Here is a 19,031-nt window from a genome sequence, read left to right as displayed (position 1 = left end):
TACATATATACATTAACTTATCTAGTTTCTAGTCCGGGATGATAGTCCCATGATCTTAAACCTGTACTTTCGGATGTGTCAAACTATCTTATATATGTCTTTCGGGATAGTGATCCCAAGATTTTCATTATATAGTTTTGGATGTTAAACTATACTTTGTGTTATACAACTGATCTTATAATTAGGAAAATATGGGATTTTCCTGGGGTAGAATACAATACATAACCGAATTGGTAACCACTGATAACTTAACCAACTTTACATAAGAAAATATGGGATTTTCATGGATAACATATCTTTTCAGAAACTAAAGGAAATCGATACATTTTCATAAAACAAAACCACTTATGAACTCACCAGCTTTATGCTGATTTTCAAACCGCTTGTATTCTTAGGTCCAAGTTAGACACGTACCCGGTGATCTCTTTTGATGAAGACGGAGTGCGTGGAAGACTTGTCTCGACTTTTTTTAATATGATGCATATGTATATCTTGTATAACTTTACTTTTGAAACAAATGTAAACTTTCATATATATGTAATGTAATGTTTGTTTACTGTGATTACTATGTACATTGGATTTGATACACAACGTGGTAGTCCACCCCGGAGACGTTTCCGCCTTTGGTTTTCGGGGTGTGACATTTAATGTCTTCCATAAGTTATGGAACTTGAAGAGTTTTTTTTTAGATTAAAACTACTTTAAACACATAAGTTATGGAATTAATTAGTTTTGAATAGTTTCAAAACATGCCCTCACGTGTTGGAATTTGAAAAGTTTTCTCTTATGAATACTTTAATTCCATGTTAGCCCTTAGAATTCTAAAGAGTTAAAATTCAACACTTATACTATTTATAACATTAATGGTTAATTATTATATATATATATATATATATATATATATATATATATATATATATATATATATATATATATATATATGTATAAGAACAAGTCGTTTTACCGTTAGTAGGCCTCATTCACGAAGCCGGTCTATAAGGTGGGTATAAGGTTGTTGCCTATAAAATGGCGACTTAATGGGTGTATACTCTCACCCACCGCTTGCTTGACTGGTGGAGGGTTGTTAGCCGAACGGGTAGGACAATGACTTTAAATTCTCCCTTCATTAAAAGTATTAATGATAAATACTAAGTAACTAAAATCTTAATAATTCCCAATCTTAGTTACTTTAGGAAAAATGTGAATCTGGTGCTAGCCCATGGAATTCACACTTTGTACCTTAGCAAGTCGTTGGTGGAGCGTGTGTGGTTAACCAGCACACTAACTTGGACTAGTAAGGACCACGAAGGGTGACTTAATGTTTGTCATAGATCAATAAAGCGTGTGTGGTTAACCGGCACATTGATTAGGTGATAATATTAAGGGTACCAAGTGAGTTGGTATGGTTATTCACACCTTGTTTTGTGATCCTCGGCGTCCCAGTCACAAAATTTGAGAGGGCACACTCGAGATTGAAACATGCCATTGAAAAGTTCAATGAATCTCAAAAGATCTAGGAATTTCAAATCCAATTAAAACCTAATAAATTATTTCGTTTTTCATGGCGGAAATTGGTGAATCATCATTCGCCTACCTTCAAATATTTTATAGCTTGGATTACGGCATCCCTCTTCCAAATTATAAAATATTGTGTTGGGTCCTAGCCTTAATATTTCATATTGGGTGTCATATTAAGGACTTTAAATCAACTATCTTGAATATCTCCCAAAACATGTCTGGTTTAGACATTTATGATCTTCCCAAATCTCTTGAAGATGATGTTCCTCAACATCATGCTTCACTTCCTCTATCTCCTCCAATTATTCTCCCTCACCCACAAGTTCTTGAAAAGTTTAAAGTCACTCGAGCCCTATTGGCAAGTAAAGGTCTTGGTGTGGTTACATCTTAGAGATGTAGTCACATATTGACAAGCTGGGAGAGTTGGGTGTCAAAGTCTTGAGAAAGTTGGTGGTTCAATCACTTTCTAAGTCACATAGTGACTTCTTTTGGAACACCTATGAAAAAGACTATGACAAGACCCTTAATGATTTTATCTATTTGTTAAGATCAACTTCCTCAAAACTTGATGGACATTGACAATAGTGACACAGGAAATCCAGAAAAGCATTCTCTTCCTAATGGAAAGGGACCGGCCATAGTCAACTCGGTTGACCAAATGGTAAAGAGAAAAACTAAGTCCGTGATAGTCCCGTATACCATTATCAAAGGGTCCATATGTTTATATTGCCAAAGAAAGGGGCATTGGTTGCAAAGCTGCCATAATTTACCTAAGGATGTTAAAGTCGATAAGTTTGACTCTACTTCAGGTAAAGTACACTATCTAACTCTGCTAAGTTTCTATTCTGAGATTCTTGATACATGATGTGACTGGGTCACATGGTGATGTTTTAAGAATCAAAGAAAAGGTAAAGATAATTAAAGAAAGAATATGCTGAATCTGATCGCGTAGATGGATTTCTATCGCGTAGTTTGAAGATCGGATTCTTGAGCTACTTCTTAGGAGTTATAATATATTGCTTGTGAATAGATAACAACAAGGTTTTCATGTGGATTATAAGGATAAGTTTTTCCGCAAAGTTTTAAAATAAAAGAAAAAAAAGGATTTTTAATTTTATTTATTTTAAAAATATCCTTACAATGACATCTGTGGAAAATTGTTGCTTATATGTTTCCAGTAATAGCAATATTGGAAAGTGGATTTGATTCTTTCAGTTGTGGTAGTGTCTGAATTTACCAAATGAAGAAAGTTTTTCATCACCCAAGTTTCAATTGGACAGAAACTTGGAATCATACAAGTTGTATTGTATGATGAATGAGAATTTTCATCTTTGAAAATTAAGACTAATTCTTTGATCACATGTATATTTGAGTCAATTGAAGGACTAAGGAATTAGGTACACTGGGTGTGCACTGGTCAAGGTCCACCACAAAGATTGATTTGTCATGATTTACTAAAGATTAGTAAATATGATTATACTTATAAGGTTAAGTATAATTCTGTAACATTGAAAAGGTTCCAATGTATGGCAGAGCGAATAAGAAGAATCAAATTAGGCAGAAGGATAAAAGTTTCTCAAATCTGAAAAGATGGGAGAGTACTTTAGTATCAGTTTTGTGATCATCTTAATGATTTAGAAACCATATCACAAATTCATACTCTAAGGACGTCTTAGTACATTGTTATGGCTAAGAAGAGAGGTCATGAATTATTGGATTGGTTAAGATCAAGGAGATGAGTCATTCTTCGTTCCAAAACAATTCTTAGAGTCATACTCCAAGATTGTAACATTGAGTGACATAAACTAAGGTTTAAAACACTTATCAAATGTAGTGTGAAATGTTTCTACTCTTGTACATTTGAGATTGGTAAGTTGTGATGTCTTGGATGAGACAAAGACCAACTAAGACCAATTGTGTGAAGTGTTAGTCTTGATAAGAATCCGCACTATCCCTTGAATATTTGTTTTGTCAAGGAATGGTTCTTGACTAGGAAAAGTTATATGTCAAGGGGACAATGGGAGCCTTAAAGATCCTGAAAGAGTTTCAAGATTTAATCAAGAGTGAAACCTGTAATTTATCACTAGCACACGACTTAAGGTTTGCAACCTATCGTGTTGACATAATTCTCATTTCTGTATCTACTTCAAATAAGCTGAATTTGCATGTGAGTTATCAAAGTTCAACTTGGAAGCATTGGTGGGCCTTGCGCTACCAAAGTGATAAGAAACTAAGATTGAATAAGTTTAATCCATGTAAGGCTGAATTTCTCACTAACCTTGTCTTGTGATTATGGTTTTGACAAATTAACATGGATAGGAACTCATACACTATAAAATCTAAGTGACATAAGGTTTCTCTCCGATTCATGAAAATGATGGTGAGGAAACGCTTTCACTAAGTAGATTTTACGTAGATATCAATTGTGTTATTTGCATTTTCAAAAGTCGTTAATGGAGCGCGTGTGGTTAACCGGCACACTAACATGGACTTGTGAGAAATGGCAAATGCCTAAGCAATTGAGACTATGATTACGGCATCCCTTTTCATAGTTCTGAAAATTGTTTAGACACACATGTGAGCTATCTAAGAAAGGATGTATGAATCTAAATTTCAGAAGTCCAGCAGATTTCTGAAAATATGTCAGAGCTAGTGGGAGCATAAGTGATATGCTAATAATCATCATGTTAGTGGGAGCATGATAATTATGATTAGTATTGCAAGTTAGCAATGTTAATTATAGAAAACAAAGTTTCAATTCGTGAAGTTGCAGGGGTTGAAAAGTTGTTTTTCTATAATTAAGGGAGAGGAAATTATACTTCATTTCAATTCTATAGCTTAGATTGAGATTTTAATCATCTTTAGTCAAGAATATATATGAATTTTGTGTTGGAATGGTTCAACTTGAAGAAATTCTACATATATTGCGTTTTCAAATTCGATTATGATTACGGCATCCCTCTTCATAGTTAAATTTTGAAAAACATGGCAAATAAAAATATTGTAGCAAAAGATTGGTCTAGTATCATGTCTTTATGTCAAACATCATGAATCATGTCCCATATGCTTCAGATATAGGATCGATTTCATGTGCTATAATATTCATCCTTTCTAAATTTTCCAAATGCTTAAGGCATTTAGAAGGGAAAAGTCTAGAACTGGATATGACTAAAGTGATTAAGCAATTGTCGAGGACAATCTGAGGTTTGCCAAAGATTGGTTGCTCAGGAACATTTGGAAGTATAGTGTTAATTTTGGCATGACCGTATTGACATATTCCGAAAAAAAAGTAACTCTTGTTCAGAAGTGATAGTCAAAATGGGACTATGGAAATGTCTCCATAGGTGGAAGTTATTCAATCTATGTAAGATTAGAAAACCTTAATGCAAGAAGGATGTTCAAAGCAATGTACTTTAAATATGAGACTTCCATTCCATAGAAGTTGAGCTTCTTTGGAATACTTTGTAATGACTAGTGACAAGGTTTTGGTGACTTTGTGATTAATCATTACAAGAGGAACATTGCATAAAAGTTTAAATTCTAACAGTTTTTTTTTTGTAAATGATAGGAATCGGGGATTCTCACATTTACAATAAGGATTTGGGATTGTGAAATGAGTATCATTGGAATCATGTTCAATTGATCTACATCTCAATGTAAGGATCATAGACAAACATAGTGTGCATACTTGGGGTATGGCATAACTATTGTTTAGAAAAACAAAGTGTACATGCTAGGAGCATGGGACGACTGTTGTTTTTATTCAAGTCTTAAGTTGATTATTTGAAACATTGAATAATGTGTAATCAATATGGTGATAAATAAAAACTGGTTTTATTTATATTCAAAAGGGTTCTGAGACCATATTAAATTCGATTATTATTGTGTTTCACTTTGCATGTTTTGACTTCCAAAATAGCTAGGTTATTCTTTTCGAATGACTAAGTTATTTAAACACTCCACAGTCGTTCATATGTTGGAAGTAGGTATGAATCAAGACTGTCATGAATCAGGTTTGTAGATGGCTAAATGGGTTTAGTCATGGCAATGGTTGCTACAACATTCATGAGTGCTCATAAGTTATGAGTATTGGAATAAACCCACGCTCACCTGTATCACTTCATGGAATTTATCTCGAGTGATCGTGAGACGGTAATATCATATAAATTTTCAAACCTAGAGATATGAGTTGTTACCTATGAGTTGGTTGTACATTGATTGCACGTAAACGCATCAGTAACTCGATGTTATAAAACGTGCCTTTGTGTATAATTCAACAAGTAGTAGAACAAGCATATGAGTCAAAGTTTATCTGTTCCTTCAAGAAATAGAAGCGATATCTGGGCCCCTCGATGATTTTGTTGTGACCTATGTACCGGCCGGTCAGAACTGAATTGATGTGTTCGATTAAATTCTTTTTCAAACAAATCGAAAATCGGGAAACAAACTGCTGGACAATAAGTACGACGTTGTTCCATGTATTTGTCCAGCTGATATCATGAGAACAGAGGATTATATGATCCCTTATCTAATGGACAAGTCATTGACAAGGTCAGAGTTCATCTACAAGGTCAGAGTTCGACAGAAGCTTTTGAGAGCTACGATTGCCAGTTGGTTCCTGAAGTCATACGCAATAATAGTTTTAGACTTATCCAAGTGGGAGACTGTTGGATTAATGTCTAAGTCCATAACTATAATTGGTAAGACTTGACCCGACCCGGCATGGTCCATTTGGGTTGCATACCATCATGCACTTGGATAGAATATAATGAGAGAAATAAGACACTTATGGTTATTAATATATTGTAAGTTCTAGTATATTAATAATAAGAATAATAGGATTATTTAATTAGTATTGATCAAGAATTAATCTAGGATTAATTAAGTGATCAAAAGAAGACTAATTAAATATATGGGTTGATTGTGTAAATCATCCATACTTATATAGTGGGCTAATGCTCCATGGATATTCAAGTTGGGCTAAAACCCATAGGATGGTCCATGGATGCTCCATGGTGTATCTGAACCCATGGATCCAAGAAAACAGAAAGCCATGACAATTAAGGATTTACCCTAATTGTAACACTATACAAAGATCTTATTCTTGACAAAAATCGGCCACTAGAATCACATTAGAAAGTGAAGAAAAGGGCTAGCCGATTTCATAAAGTGTAGAACTCTCTCAAGTTATTCTAAGTGTTTTGATGATTGTGATTCCATTTGAGGCTTCCACACTATTGAGGCTAGGCACTCAAGCTTCATGAAGACTTTCTACATCAAAGAGGTATGTATTCTATCTTGTTACACTCATTGTTTTGTATGCTAGATTAGGATAATACCTTGGATGTTCTTATTTGCATGTATAATAGAGAAAACATAGATCCAAGGTATTTAGGGTTGCATGTACACTTAGGAGTGTTAGAATTCTCAAAAACCAACATGGTATTCCCAAGACGGCCTTCCGAACAAGGTACGTGTATTACAAGTTTGTAGTGATGTCGTTCAGACTAACCAGTGCCCCTGCCGTGTTCATGGACTTAATTAATAGTGTTTGTCGTCGATTCTTGGATAAATTTGTGATAGTATTCATTGATGACATACTCATTTATTTAAAAAGTAAAGAAGAGCATGGTCAACATCTAAGACAAGTCCTAAAGACATTACGAGCTCAGAGAGTTTATGAGAAGTTCTCAAAATGCGAGTTTTGGATTAGGAAGGTGGACTTCCTAGGCCACGTGGTAAGCGAAGAAGGAATCCACGTGGACCCATCTAAAATCAAGGCTATCGAAAATTGGTCTGCACCAACTACACCAACGGAGATTCGCCAATTTGTAGGCCTTGCTGGCTATTATCGAAGGTTCATTCGGAACTTCTCCAGCATCACAAAGCCTCTTACCTCCCTAACTCAGAATCGTGTGACCTACAACTGGGGAGAAAAGCAAGATGCTGCATTTCAGACTCTGAAATAGGCCCTATGCAGTGCACCCATTCTTTCTCTTCCAGAGGGGATCGAAGATTTTGTGGTGTATTGCGATGCTTCGAATCAAGGGTTGGGATGTGTGCTAATGCACCAAGCAAAGGTTATTGGCTTTTCCTCACGACAACTGAAAACACACGAAGTCAACTACAGCACTCATGATTTAGAACTTGGAGCTATGGTCTTCAATCTAAAAATCTGGATGCACTACTTATACGGTACCAAGTGTGCCATCTTCACAGACCACAAAAGCCTTCAACACATATTCGACCAGAAGGAGTTAAACATGAGACAACGAAGTTGGGTCAAAGAGTACTCTGGTCGAAGAGTGAAGTCATTAACCATGTGGATCCATTCGCATCTGTAAAAACAAATTAAGGAAGCCCAAATAGAAGCCTTGAAACCCGAAAACTTGACAAGTGAAACCCTTAGAGAGATGGATAAGAATCTAGAGATCAGGAGTAACGGAGTGCGCTACCTCATGAACCGAATCTGGACACCAAAGTTTGGTGGGTTCAGAGAGATAGTTATGAACAAAGCACACAAGACTCCATACTCCGTACACCCAGGTTCAAATAAGATGTATCTGGATCTCCAACAACTCTACTGGTGGGCAAACATGAAAGCAAAAATTGCTATCTAGGTGAACAAGTGCTTGACTTGCGCCAAGATAAAAGTAGAACACTAGAAGCCATCAGGTCTACTCCCTCAACCCAAAATACCTGAGTGGAAATGGGAACATATTTCCATGGACTTCATAACAAAACTACCCAAGACTATAACAACGCAAATTTTCAAATAAATTTTTCATTTTAAATAAAGTGAGTTCATTCAACCAATAATATTTATTTCATGTTTCAAAACAATTACATATGTAAAATCCCCAAGATCTCAAATAGCAGCAGTGTGTATGCATCATGCCGGCGCCTTCCCACGGTCCTCGCTAGTACCTGAAACACATACATAACAACTTGTAAGCATAAATGCTTAGTGAGTTCCCCAGTATACCACTTACACATATACGCCTTTCCAGGCCCGGACCTTCCGGTCCACAGTACAATGCCTTCCGGCCCTTATGATAATCGCCTTCCGGCCCATAAAATAATTGCCTTCCGGCCCATAAGATAATTGCCTTCCGGCCCATAAGATAATTGCCTTCCGGCCCATAACATAATTGCCTTCCGGCCCATAAACGTATATAACACATAATGCATTTACTCTAACACATATATCACATATATCATAAATCATAACTGACCTTCCTGTCACATAATACATTGCCTTCCGGCCCATAGAAACATACATAGCATGCATAGCAACTATTCCTTTCAATTATAGCACATATAAAAGACATAACATATCCGACCTTCCGGTCACACAGTCAAACCCTTCCGGGTACAGTATAGTGAGAAGACTCACCTCGTGGTAATGTAAGCTATCAACTCTTGAAACTACTCGCGCTCGATCCGCCGACCTGCAGACTCCCTATAATACCATATACCCTTATTAATACTCTTATTATTCAAGACAACTGACCCTAAGAATTACATGCAGGTCAACTCTGGTCAACGGTCAACTTGACCAGACTCGTCGAGTGCAAAGGCGACTCGGCGAGTCTAGACGTCCTCCCCAATTTTCCCTGTTGTTCTCCTTTCTACTCGTCAAGTATCCCTCTTGACTCGACGAGGTCCTCATGGAAGAATCGCGGGGCCACCCCGACTCCACTCGCCGAGTCTGAAGAACAACTCGGCGAGTCCCAGTGAATCATCAAGCTACTCGCCGAGTCTGCTCATCCGACTCGGCGAGTCCATGCCATGCAGTCGATCAACTGCTTCCTGAAATACGTATGATCCCGAAATACACACTCATGGGACTATCTGGACCTCTAAACATCCTATTACTGGGGTATAAACACTTGGGTAACAACATAATAATCCCTCTAATCATCAAATGGGTTCTATAAACCCTAACTTCATATACACATCAATCACAGAAGAACGAAATCCGAGATATTACCTGATTGATGCACTTTCTGTGTCCCCAATCCTCAGAACGTGATTCTCTTGCTGTTCCTTTAGCTAAACCTTCCTCTTCCTTGCACACAACTCTTCCAAACCCAACAATGGTCTTCAATCGTTGTTCCAGATGCACACAATCGTCCTAGGGTTCTTCTCAATAAGCAAAAACGAACAATGACGGCCTAAGAGGCGTTATAAACGATCCCAAACCAAACAGCTAGGGTTTCTGCTGAACAGCGTCGACTCGCCGAGTCCCTAATGGACTCGTCGAGTCCAGTCGCGAATCTACGACCAAGTCTGTGGTCCTACTCGGCGAGTCAGGCACCAACTCGCCGAGTCCCTTCCTAAAATGTCCCCCAAAAATAATTTTAAAACAATACCTGAAATTCCGGGCTGTTACAAAGACTCAGGGTGGTCATGATACCATTTGGTTGATCGTCGACAGATTAACCAAGTCTGCTCATTTCTTACCGATCAAGGAAACTGATAAGATGGAAAAGCTAACGAGAACCTACATACGAGAGATTGTGCGACTACATGCAGTGCCGATGTCTATCATCTCGGACAAAGGCAGTAGATTCACTTCCAGATTCTGGCAATGGTTGCAAAAATCCATGGAAACAAGGTTGGATATGAGTACAGCATATCACCCGCAAACTGACGGACAGAGTGAGAGAACGATCCAAAATCTAGAAGACATGTTGCGAGCATGTGTGATCGACTTTGATAAAGCATGGGATGTTCACTTACCATTAGTCGAGTTGTCTTACAACAAGAGTTACCATACTAGTATCAAGACTGTTCCATTTGAGGGCCTTTACGTCCGTAAGTGCAGATCACCTATGTGTTGGGCGGAAGTGGGCGACACGCAGTTGGAAAAAGGGCTAATCCCTGACAGCACTCTCACTGGTCCGTAGATCATTAGGGAAACAATTGAAAAGATCATCCAAATTCGAGAGCATCTGAAAACCTCTAGGGATAGGCAAAAGAGTTATGCCGACAAAAGACGAAAACCCTTGGAATTCCAGGTTGGTAACCGCGTGCTACTAAAGGTCTCACCCTGGAAGGGCATGATACACTTTAGAAAGCATGGAAAACTAAGTCCAAGGTACATTGGAGCCTTCGAAATTACTTCAAGGATTGGTCCAGTGGCTTACAGACTTCAACTTCCAATCGAGCTTAACAAAGTACATCCAATGTTCCACGTATCAAACCTGAAAAAGTGTTTGTCCGATGAAACTCTTGTGCTTCCACACGACGAAATCGAACTTAACGAAAATCTTAATTTTGTGGTAGAACCCATCGAGATCATGGATAGGGAAATCAAACAAACTAAACAGAGTCTCATACCAATAGTGAAGGTTCGCTGGAACGCAAAGAGAGGGCCTGAATTCACTTGGGAGCGAGAAGATCAGATGCAACAAAAGTACCCGCATCTTTTCCTTATTCCATTGGCACTTGTTTTGTAATTAATTTCAGGACGAAATTCCCTCCAACGGGGGGATGCTGTAACAACCTGTTATTTCATGTCAATGTAATGTCTAAAAGTCGAGTCTTGTAATCTCTTTATCAAGTAATAAGAATATCATCGAAAATGAAATGTTCAAAAAGCTCCATTTAAGTACACTATGTGGTAGATATCGTGATCAAGTTTCATAACACTAAAATCCGAGTTATAACGAAGGAGTTTTGACCAATCAAAGATTCGTAACACTACTACTAAAGCGTAGTTAAACATAAAACAAGAAATTTCAATAGAATACTTTATGCCTTAGGTATCTAAATGAAAGTCGTAGATATCATTAAACCGCAAACATACATAAAAAGAACACGCAATCTGACATCGTATGAGGAAGATATGATTTTTCTAAATTTCGAACCTAGCAGTAGAAAGCTAAAAACTCGAATTAGAGATCGAGCAATTTTTAGCTAACACAACCTAAACGAAAGTTGAAGACCTCGACACTAGTGTAACATCCCCCTCTGGCACGTATCACAATATTGTCCGCTTTGGGCCACTCGGCACGAGGACTTCCCAGGGGGTCACCCATCCTGGTACTACTCCCGCCCGAGCACGCTTAACTGCAGAGTTCTTATGGGATCTGCTGCCCTCACGGCTTTAAAACGCGTTGTGACAAGGAAGGTATCCACACCCCTTATAAGGAGATGTTTTGTTCTCCTTCCAAGCCGATGTAGGATCAGGTGCAACCCACCTTCACCCTACTGTGACAACTGTCAATTCAGGTCATTCTTGGACTCATGCATCTTTATAATAACCATTCATGCACAACATGCCATGACCTAGTAGTATAAATTAGGTCAAAAATCTTGCATAAACTAGGATCCAACTAAGGTCTAGGACTAATATACTTGATACTTACAATTCTAGTAAGTTGCTTAGCTACAATAGGAAATGCCAATACTATAATTAGAATAAGCTTCAAACTTTGTTATAATTGAAATAGGGTATAAAACTCTAAAAATAAATTAAAACACTCTAATTATACTTCAACATGTTGTTGAATACCAAACAATGTTCCAAAAACCCTAAAGAGCCAAAAATCCAAAGTTATAAAATATAAAGCTTAAAAACTTTATAAAATTTGGCTATAAACTTCCTAGTATCAAATTATATTAATCAAATTATGGATTATACCAATGAACTAGAAATATAAATTACAAGTATTAATCATAAATTATTTGTTGAAAACAAGATTTTTAAATAAATCAAATTGCTTAATAAACATTTTATAAAAATGAATGTTTTTATATAAAATATGGGAGGGAAGTTTATAAAGTTTAAAATTTAGGAGAGAGGAGGCCAAAAGGCATGCAAAAACCGGCCATCACCTCTCCCCATGCCCTCTCTCTTCCCCAAAACACAATCATCAAGCCTAAACCCTTACTCCACCTCTTCCACTTCACTCTCTCACTTCACTCTCTTCTTCCTTCTCTCTAAACTCACGAAAATCCTCTCAATCCTCTGCAAAATTTCCAGATTTTGAATCCCTTGAAGTGTTCTTACTTCTCCCAAGATCAAAACCAAGGTAAACAACAACATCTTCTTCCATAGTTTCATGGTTAAACCTCTTTTTCTTCTTAGTCTTCTCTACTTTTCGGATTCTATGCCTTTCCATGGCTAGAAATCTTTATTCTCCCCTTGTGGTTTGTAGATTCTCACCATAACACAATGCATGTGTTAAAGATGGTGAAAATCCGGGATCAAACCCATGCAAGGAGTGAAAAAGAAGCACATATGATCATGTGACATCAAAACATAATATTTCATGTTCTTCTCCATTTCTTGTGTGTTCATGCATGAACGAAAGCATTAAACCATTTCTAGTACATCTTGGATGCTCATTCATTCCATGCATGTGTTAGAAATCGGGCCTTACCAAGGACATGCATGATGTTCTTATTGAAATACCCTAAAAATGCACACAAGCAAACATGCAATCTGCCAGATTATTTTGTTCGACTTTGAACAGTCATAACTCAGTCATTTTTTAACCAAATCATGATATTCTTTTTGTATTGGTTAGTTCCACGAGTTAACTTTCAAACCCAACTGGTCTTACTGTAAAATATTAAATATCCGATTTTTGGCAGATTTTACAAAAAGGTTGCGCATACAGCTCTTTTTCTGTGATCACTATTTTTATCTTGCTTAAACAATGGTCTTAAACCCAACCATAAATCTTAGGAAAAATACCTTAGAAACTTAACATATCTAGTGAGTTATGGTTGAAATTTCGTGGCTTAAAACCTCACTGAATGGGCTACAAAAATTCATGAACCTCAGCCACATCTACACTTCATGCATTATTGCATGCAACTTTTCTTAAATTGTTTGGAATCATTACCCTCATTTCTCTTCTGAATACATTCTTAACATTTTTACTTTTGAAAGCCCTTGCATGCATGAGATAATCTGGAAAATTTCAAGAGCTTTTGTTATTTATTTGATTTATTAGAATTATTGCTAAAACCAAGGGCATAAATCATATAAAATACTTCCAGAGGTCAATAAATCCTAAATAAATTCATGGATGATACTTATGGGGAATAATGACCCCTCACCAAATTTCAGCAATTTTTGTTACTGTTTCATATGATTTCTAATTTTCTTTTATTTAGGACATGATAAATTACAAAACCACTTTTTAGGATGTGAAAATTTTATCTAACAATTTTCGCATACCTTACTTGTGATGGGTGACTCAAGAAAATAATTTCAAGATTTTTCATCATGTCTAGCTATTTTTCCCAATTTTTGGTAATTATAATGGCTTAAAAATGGGAAAAATAGTTCTGATTATCCAAAATTCATGAAAATTTGCCAGGATATCATATTATATAGTAGGAGGTTACATAAAAATTTTGAATATTTTTCTCCACTGTAAACTATTTTTCCCTTATTTTCTAAAGTTAATTGCACTAAAATTCACTTAAATATACATAAATACCCAAAACCAGTTTATACATTATGAAAACCACTTTTGATATTTTTCCCAAGATATTTATACTGTAAATGATGTTACAAAAATTTATGGTAATTTATTTTAACTGTTTAATAATATTTCTTTAATTAATGACTATTTAAAGAAATAAAACAAGGAAAAATACAAATAACCACTGAAAAATATATTTTATATTTTTCCCAGCCTATTTATGTATAATAACAATTAAATAAAAAGTTTGGGTAATTTTGGAAACTGTTTACTATTTATTTCAATTTTTATTGAAATAAATGCTCAAAAATTATAAAATATAATTAAACAGCTTGGAAATCCATTTTTATAATTTTCCCAGCTTAGTGTTCTGTATTAACAGTTAAATAAAAAGTTTGAGAATTTTTATCCCTCGAATACTATTTTTCGTGAATTTATGTTGTTATTGAGACTTAAAATTTGGAAAATTAACCTTCCAAGGTTGTAATTAATCGCACGACTTGTAAAATTTCAATACATCAGAAAAAGTGTAACAAAATGATATAAATCCAATACTAAAACATAAATTGGCATTTCCCTATATGTAGAGTTTAGTATATTAGCATTAGATATCGACATGGAAACTCACTAGTGCGTGTGTTTGGTGTCGTAGGATCCCGGTAGTAAGACGTTGGTGCATCCCGAAGTACCGCTTGTGTCTACACAAAACATCGTGAGTATTCACGCACTCCCCTATTTTCAGTTTTATGTTTTGGGGTGGAAAAGCATGTCCAGAAAAACTATTGTTTGCATGTTGTACTTAAATTGAATTGTATCAAACATGATTGCTATTGTATTGCTATGTTTCTTTATGTATGTCTATGCAACACGGAACATGAGAACTTATCGTACAAAGGCCCTTCCCTTATCTCTAACCATTAACTCTTTGAGCCAATGGTCGTTATGGATAGCGCTATTAGGAATTGACAACTCCTCACTCGCCCGAATCGCTGGAGTGCATGATACCATATTCATCTATGGAACGATAAGCATAGATCTCGATAGGGCTTCAGTCATAGGTTTGGTTGAGACTCATTGTTTGCTCATACACATACAAACGCGTTTCTCGTTATAGCAATAAACTTGTATTCATTAATAGCAATCAACTTGTTTATCATTGAAGCAATGTACTTGTATTTACGAAAAGCCTTATTGTACGCTCGATTTTATAAACTTGTGATACTCACCAACTATTTTCATAGTTGACGCTCGTTTTACATGCTTTTTCAGGAAATAATTAGTAAGTGGATGTAAAGATTCATCATCATAGAGCATGCTGCATCGTGTTGAAGCTATTATGAAGCTATATTTTGAACAATGTTATTTTGAAAAACTTGTATTTTGTTCTTTTGAAGCTATGGGTTGTAAACTTTTAAATACTGCTATGGTGATGTATCTTTATCTTTTGCAATGAAACCGTTATCGCTGTCATACCTTGCGTTTCCGCTTTAGCGGGGTGTGACAGAAGTGGTATCAGAGCTAAAGTTATAGAGAACATCGGTTTTTCTTTAAGAAAACACAACCTATAACTAAAACTTACAAAGAAATTCCTTTTACATCAAACATATTACAAGTATAATTAGGTTGGGAGTTGTATTATTGGACCTTGATTAAACATAGCCTGATCACCTATGTTTAATTAAGAAAAGATTTATACAAAGCTTGAGCTAATTATAATGGGAATATGTTCAACAAAAATATTTGAGAAAACCTTATTTAAAAATTTCAAAAGGTTAATTTTGGTGTGTGTAAGCATTGCATATTATAGGCATGCATTGTCATTTATTTCATATCTCATTGAAACTATGTCACAGTCCACTATGTCAAGATCGTCATCTTCCCGCGCTACCGCCTCAGCCGATGAATCCGGCTACGTCACTGTTATCCCTCGACGTAATCCCCCCGCCTCGATAGAAGAAGACCCATCAGAGGATACGGAAGATACTGGGAACTCGGTGGAGATCAGCAATGACAACGCCCCGAGTCAACGACGCGAGGCATCACCGACATCGGTGTTGCCACAGCCACCGCTCTATGGACTTCGCATTCGGAGGACAGCGAGGAAGAGTGTCCCCATTCCAGGAAGGATACCCGCCAGCACAGCAGGACATGGCACGGCAGGACCTAGCGGGGTAGGACCCAGCGATGCAGGACCAAGAGCATCCTCACCTCAGCAAGTCATAGGGATACCTGTCCGACAGCCAGGTATGACCCCGGAGGAGTCCCGGAGATTGCAGTCGATAGCAGCAGGCCAACGTCACAGTCTCGCTGCGATAGCTGGGCATCGAGAAGTTTTGGATGAAGTCTTGGCAGGAATGGAAATCCTGTATCAGCATTCGATGGAGACTGCTGACACTGCTAGTGCTGCTAGACGAGAGGCAGGTCATGCGATGACAGCATATTATATGTTTGGTTGGCTATTATTGATTGTGATGTGATAAGGATGGGAGCATCGACAATGGAAAGCTCTAGTAGCAAGAGGAAGCTAGCAGATCAGGGAGAGAAGAAGTATGGAGGCAAGTCAGGGAGGAAGTAGAAAGTCTCAAGAAAATTTATGTTAAGAGCCCAGGAGCAAGAACCAGTGAAAACTCAAGGACAAGAAGTGCAGGAGCAAAAGCAGTACTCAGGGCCGCTTCCGAAGTGCAATAAGTGTAACTTCCATCACAAGGGAGCTTGCCCGGTGTGCCAAAACTGTAAGCAAACAGGCCATTACTCGAAGTATTGTAAGGTGAATAAGGAGGGAAAAAGGACATGTTACGAGTGCGGGAGTAATGATCATCTCCGTAGAGCATGTCCTAAACTGAACAATGGACCTGGTAACAATGGACAAGGCCAAGCCAGGCAAAACTTTCAAGGAAATCAAGTTAGACAACCAAGAGGTGTAGCCTTTGTGATTGGTGCAGAAGAAGCTCGTCAGAACCCTGAAGTGATAACAGGTACGTTCCTCCTGAACAACCACTTTGCATCAGTAATATTCGATGCGGGAGCAGATAGGAGTTTTGTTTCTTTAGCATTTAGACCGTTAATTGGCTTGAAATCGGTAAAGATGAGGATTGCATATGCTATTGAACTTGCTGATGGGTATGAAATTAGGGCTAGTGATATAATTCCTGGTTGTACTCTGAATTTAGCTGATAAACTCTTTAGCATTGACCTAATTCCTATAGAGCTAGGTAGTTTTGATGTGATAGTAGGGATGGATTGGTTATCCAAAAATAGAGCAGACATTGGTTGTTATGAGAAAGTCATCAGAGTGCCTCTCCCTAATGGAGAAACCCTTATCATACACGGTGAGAAGCCAGGAAGAAGTTTAAACATAGTATCAAGCGTGAAGGTTCACAAGTACCTGAAGAAGAATTGTATTGCATTCATGGCCCACGTGCTAGAAAGAGAACTAGAAGCTAAGCAACTCAAGGAGATTCCAGTGGTTCAAAACTATCCCGAAGTATTTCCGGAGGAATTGCCCGGTCTACCCCCTTATAGACAGGTCGAATTTCGGATAGACTTAGTTCCCGGAGCGGCACCGGTAGCAAAAGCACCATATCGCCTTGCACCATCCGAGATGCAAGAACTATCCGGACAACTTCAAGAACTTCTAGACAAAGGGTTTATTCGACCAAGTTCTTCACCTTGGGGAGCCCTAGTGTTATTCGTCAAAAAGAAAGATGGTTCGTTCCGAATGTGCATTGATTATAGAGAATTGAACAAGTTGACAATCAAGAATCGATATCCCCTCCCTAGAATAGATGACTTGTTCGATCAGTTGCAGGGCGCTTCCTACTTCTCAAAAATCGACCTTCGGTCAGGGTATCATCAGCTAAGAATTCACGAAGAGGACATTCACAAGACAGCGTTTAGAACCCGTTATGGACATTATGAATTCTTAGTCATGCCTTTTGGACTAACGAACGCACCCGCTGTATTCATGGATTTGATGAATAGGGTCTGTAGACCATACCTAGACAGGTTTATAATTGTCTTTATCGATGACATACTTGTTTACTCGCGGACCAAAGAAGATCACAATAGACATCTAAAGCTAGTGTTGGAGCTGTTGAAGGAACAAAAATTGTATGCCAAGTTCACTAAGTGTGAATTTTGGATTCGGGAAGTACATTTTCTTGGTCATGTGATCGGTGAAAGAGGAATCCATGTAGATCCAGCTAAGATAGAGGCAATCAAGAAATGGGAGGCCCCCAAAACCCCGACAGAAATACGACAATTCCTAGGATTAGCTGGGTACTACAGACGCTTCATTGAGAATTTCTCTAGGATTGCTCAACCATTAACATCTTTGACCCAAAAGGATAGAAAATTTCTCTGGGAAGAGAAACACGAAGAGGCGTTTCAAATCCTGAAAAACAAGCTGTGCAATGCACCAATTCTGGCTTTACCAGAAGGATCAGAGAACTTTGTGGTGTATTGTGATGCGTCTCATCAAGGATTAGGATGTGTGCTAATGCAAAAAGATAGGGTCATTGCATATGCTTCCAGACAACTCAAACCGCACGAGAAGAATTATACCACCCATGATCTAGAACTAGGAGCAATAGTTTTCGCCCTTAAGATATGGAGGCATTATTTGTACGGAACCAAATGCACCATTTATACCGATCACAAAAGCCTTCAGCATATCCTGGATCAGAAAATGTTAAACATGCGGCAGAGAAGATGGGTAGAGTTGTTTAGTGATTATGATTGTGAGATACGATACCACCCAGGAAAGGCTAACGTAGTAGCCGACGCTCTTAGTAGGAAAGTAAGAGTGAAACCTTCCCGTGTGAGAGCTTTGGGAATGGTAATTCAGACAAGCTTGAAATCTCAAATCATTAATGCCCAGGAGAAAGCGTTATGCAAGGAAAATCTTCCAGGCGAAACTTTACATGGTTTGGAAGAAAGATTTGAAACCAAACCTGATGGAGTTCGTTATTTTAAAGACAGGGTCTGGATTCCAAGGGTTAACAACCTGAGAGACATGGTATTAGAAGAGTCTCATCGATCTAAATACTCCATCCACCCTGGAGC

This window comes from Lactuca saligna, chromosome 8 (genome assembly GCF_052625555.1).
Source record: "Lactuca saligna cultivar CGN05327 chromosome 8, ASM5262555v1, whole genome shotgun sequence".
Lineage (NCBI taxonomy): Eukaryota > Viridiplantae > Streptophyta > Magnoliopsida > Asterales > Asteraceae > Lactuca > Lactuca saligna.
Note: the sequence above shows the minus strand (reverse complement) of the source record.